Genomic DNA, 5,018 nt, shown 5'->3' on the forward strand with positions numbered 1-5,018 from the left:
GTTCCCCGAACGGGCAGAGGATCAATATTCCAACGCAGAGCTGTTCACTCCAACATAGCACAGCGCTGAAAACGTGACAGCTGTGATGGTTGGTCTTTGGAGGCACGGATCTGGACCAAGCCAATCATAATGCAGACACTCCCAGGTGATACTCACTTACTGCTGGGCTCGCCGTATGGCCAAGCTTGGCTGAAATATTGCGGCGTAAAAGGGAACTCCAGCGTGTGATGTTTGTCCCTCAGTACACAAGGTGTAATTACAAGGGCGGATCCGCAGGGGCTGAGGGGGGGGGGGGGCAATGGTTATGACCCCAAACATTGCAAAGCCATGATTTGGCCCTCTCCAGAAATAAAACAAAAACGGACGGACGTATACTGTCATGCGCATGCTACGTCTGAACGTCATGTTTACAACAAGTAATTGCGTACTTTTCTCGTTTTGCTCCTGTTGGGGCCATTAACAGTGTCAGCAGTCAACGGATGCTCGCAGCCTACGACGGTTGCAGATCTAGCAGGAATGTTTCATCGCTAGTGGATGATTAACCCGTGATCAAATCCACATTTTAAGGAGTGGCCTGTCAACCCGCCATTTTGTTGACTAGGTCCCCAAATGACCTGTCAACTTTAGCATCAAACCCAGCCTACCAGTTCAACGATTTATCGACGATTATATCCTGATTTAATCCCCAACACAGTTGGCGCAGAGACCTCAATAAATCGGGATGATCCAAAATCGGAATCCGGCAGGTTTCACATGGCGTCATACACTGCCCGACCAATGGCGCACTCTTGCACTACAGTCTATGACGGTGATTCCTCCGCTTTTTTTTGTTTGCTTTCGAAGATCTGTGGTTTTCCTTGGACTCAACGACTGTTTTCGCCAAACTGGAATGACAATGACAGCATATTTTGCGTCTGACCTAGTGCACATACTTGTATTCAATGCGCAGCGCCATCTGCAGAATCCTGCTTTGCCTATGGCGCGCGTATGTGAAGCGTTTTTTACCTTACCTTTTTTTTACCTTGCCATTTTTTCTTGCTGAAGTTCGATATTCACGATTGCTTGAAAAACATGTGGGTTATGATAAGTCTTAAAATGAAATTCATCGATCCAGAATTGTTTCAAAGGGTCAGTGTGTCGGACAACCAATGCTTGAAAGTGCAGGAATAAAGGCCGCCGGTAAACGAACTCTGCTCATGAATTTTTCATGAAAAGTTTTGTAATTCATAGAATAAGAAACAAATGTGGCTTCATAATTTTTGGCGGCCGGTGTGTCTGTTTGTGACCTGAGGTCACTCTGCCGAGGGGATGCTGATGACCGTGGGCAGGCGGCCGCTGACGGTGCCTCGCGGGGCACGAGCACCTATCACCGCCCACGCCCACCGCCCCGGCCACAGACGACGGCATCAAGGCGCACCGCAACGCTGGTCTTTTCCGTGGCGCAACTGTAACTGCCGGACGACGGGAATCACAGATGAAAAGTAGTCTACTTTGGCACACGGTGGTTGGTTGATTGGTGATGATCCACGTTCGAAACGTCCTAAGCCACGACGGTGCTCAACGTTTCTAAAATGGCATGGCGGTAGGTTATTAGTACAGCAAAGATGTGTTGGTAAAGCCCGTTTCGTGACACCCCCCACTTTCTCAGATGATGCAGAGAATATGTGATCTCAGTACCTGCAACCAAGTAACTGTGACACGTAATCTGTCGCTCTTGGCAGTTTATTCTACGCCAGTGGTTTTGTTTGCATGCGGACATTTTTTGTAGCTCGTTAGAACCTTGATATTCTTGCACGCAAATTGTTGTGAAGTTCCCCACTTTTGTGGTTTCAGCACTTTCGGCAGTCTCTGACGTGCCAGATGCGGCTGACAAAAATGCGCGCGGCATCTCTACGGCTTAGGACTCCATTTCCATTTCCAACGCCTGTTCCGTCACTTTATTTCGCCCAGCACCCGTCAATGGCGCGTTAGGCAGCCGGCATCCTCCGAAGTGCGACCGGTCAAACGCAGCAAAACATCGCCGTGCGTAAAAGCACGAAGGCCTGCCGGCAGGCCGATTCCCTTGAGAAGTGGGATGCTGAGCCAGATGCTGGGGTGCGGCTCAGCCCAGACTAAGCTGGTCGTCAGTCGCGCCCAGGAGGAGACCCAAGTGCTCTAGATCGGCTTGGTCGCAGGTATCCGGGCTCGAGGATCGGTCGGCTTGGTCGCAGGTACCGGAGCTAGAGGGCCGATGGGCCTGGCAGGCCGATACGGCCCGTCCCGACTCCCTCCCTACATGGCCAGGCTGGCAGTGTTCACCGCAAGCTGTTGACAGCTCAGTCTGGTTTTAAAGGGATTGTTTTCACATTCCTATGTGGGCTTGAACTGAAATGGCCATCGTGAAGATCATTTAGTGCACTTCACGGTCTGGCCCTTCTGAAGACCTAAACTCCTCCAGCTTTTGAAATATACGCCCGCGAAAATAGGGAAGACGGTTTCAGGAGAATGTTTCAAGACCACCATGGCATTCATGACATCATAATAGCGTCACTCAAATCATGTCATTCCATTAGCCATGCGGCGATCAAGGGCAAATAAAACATGAGGTCGAGTCGTTCATATCTAGCGTCCGTGAGGATGATTCCAGATATGACGGCCGTCAATTGACTCAATCATGCCCAGCGCAAGTTGCCATAACGCAGTTAAGTCATGACGTATCGAGGGACGAATTTATAAACAGATAAATTTTGCAGAGCAGCCCTTTCTAACAAAAAGCATACCAACACTAATAACTGAGCTTGTTTCATCATATGTGATAATTGCTTCATATTTTTCAAATGTGAAGCATTCCCTTTAAAAGAAACTTTACGAGCAGTGGCATTTACGAGCAGTGGCAAGCGAAGTTGAAATTTGGAGGACACTTCCGCACACTCTCGCCCACGTGGCGTCGCGCCCAGAGGGCGGAATCGGTCAGTGCCATGCGCCCAGAGGGCGGAATCGGTCAGTGCCACGTACCTGAGCCCCGTGGGTGCCTCGAGGCGTCAGCGGGAGGCGCCGTGAGATGCTTCAGTAGCGGGGACCGGACACGGGGCGCGGCGCTTTAGCTGCCTCAGTGGCGGGGACCGGATACGGGGCGCGAGGCGCCGTCACCTGTCTCGGTGGCGGGGACCGGATACGGGGCGCGAGGCGCCGTCACCTGTCTCGGTGGCGGGGACCGGATACGGGGCGCGAGGCGCCGTTAGCTGTCTCAGTGGCGGGGACCGGATACGGGGCGCGAGGCGCCGTTAGCTGTCTCAGTGGCGGGGGCCGGATACGGGGCGCGAGGCGCCGTCACCTGTCTCGGTGGCGGGGGCCGGATACGGGGCGCGAGGCGCCGTCACCTGGCTCGGTGGCGGGGGCCGGATACGGGGCGCGAGGCGCCGTCACCTGTCTCGGTGGCGGGGACCGGATACGGGGCGCGAGGCGCCGTTAGCTGTCTCAGTGGCGGGGGCCGGATCGGGGCGCGAGGCGCCGTCACCTGTCTCGGTGGCGGGGGCGCCGGATACGGGGCGCGAGGCGCCGTTAGCTGTCTCAGTGGCGGGGACCGGATACGGGGCGCGAGGCGCCGTCACCTGTCTCGGTGGCGGGGCCGGATACGGGGCGCGAGGCGCCGTTAGCTGCCCCAGTGGGCGAGGACCGGATGCGGGACGCGGCGCGTTAGCTGCCTCAGTGGCGAGACCGGATGCGGGACGCGGCGTTAGCTGCCCTCAGTGACGTGACCAGATACGGGGCGTGAGGCGCCATAGCTGCCTCAGTGCGGGGCCGGATACGGGACGCGGCGCGTTAGCTGCCTCAGTGGCGGGCCGAATACGGGGCGCGCGGCATCCAGCGTCGCAGCGCGCGGCACAGCCCATCCATCTACGCCTGTAAACAAGGCATCACTCAGCCGACGGCGGTCTGCATAAACACACCCTTCCATTGGGTCAGGTGCGCCGCCAAACGAGACTAATATAACGCACCCGGCCCGGCGCGCTGAGCACCACTGGTGATCGCCCATACTGCTTCGATTGGCTGCTTTGAGGGCTGCATCACGACGAGAGTGGGGCGAGCCTTGATGTCGTTGCAAGTGCGTATTACACAGGCGCGCGGCCCGCTCTCAAAGGCACCACGACTGATTGGACGACGCTGGTAAATAGCACCACGGCGGCGGCGGCGTGCTGGTGGCGGTGCGGGCTGGCATCGCCTTACGTCTGATGTCAGGCGTCCCTTTCAATGTTTGGCTTACAAGGCCGCCCTTTGCACATCGATAATATCAGCGATTGGCAATTACAATCTGCATGTATTGCTTTTTGCACCTGCTCGATGCTGTAAACATCCATTTTGCGAAAAAGCTTACAGACGCTATGACGGGTGTTTCTAGCTAGCGGGGTGTTTCAGCTACATTACACATTTGTCAAGTTGTAAGCTGCTCTAGGGCTTTCAAATAAGGAGATTTCAGGACTGTATCTTTTTGCTTGCGACAAGTTATCAATGGCTTTGCGGTTTTTGGTTTCAAGGACAGAAAACGTATCGTCTTTGCGCCATTGTTACGAATGAGTGGTGGTCCCCTCGCCTGATTGCTGCCTCGGATGCTGATACGGTGTCACTAAGGGCAACCTTTCCTCGCTAATTGCGCGGCAACAGGCGGTTGTTATTCCTTATGCATATGTAGCACCCCATTTACATTTTCCAGTTACTAAGTGTGTGAAGCCTTACACCAGCGTGCCTTGTATTGGCATTACCGATGTTAAAAGCAAACGTTGCCAAAAATCCGGAGAATGCATCAAATGGCTCAGGAATAACCATTCACCATCTTGACGAAATTCCGCCACTACCACGTACTGTGCCAGAAAGGACGGGGGCAGAGAAGGGGGAGGGAGGTGATGTCAGGTAGCTCATCGTCCGCAGCGTCACTCCCCTCTCCCCCTCTTTCTTCCTCTCTCTCTCTCTCTCTCTCTCTCTCATCTCCGCTCTCTCTCTCTCTCATCTCTCTCTCTCCTCTTCTCCTCCTCTCTCTCTCG

The sequence above is a fragment of the Pollicipes pollicipes genome, unplaced genomic scaffold (assembly GCF_011947565.3).
Source record: "Pollicipes pollicipes isolate AB1234 unplaced genomic scaffold, Ppol_2.1 Scaffold_6052;HRSCAF=7182_pilon_pilon_pilon, whole genome shotgun sequence".
Taxonomy (NCBI): domain Eukaryota; kingdom Metazoa; phylum Arthropoda; class Thecostraca; order Pollicipedomorpha; family Pollicipedidae; genus Pollicipes; species Pollicipes pollicipes.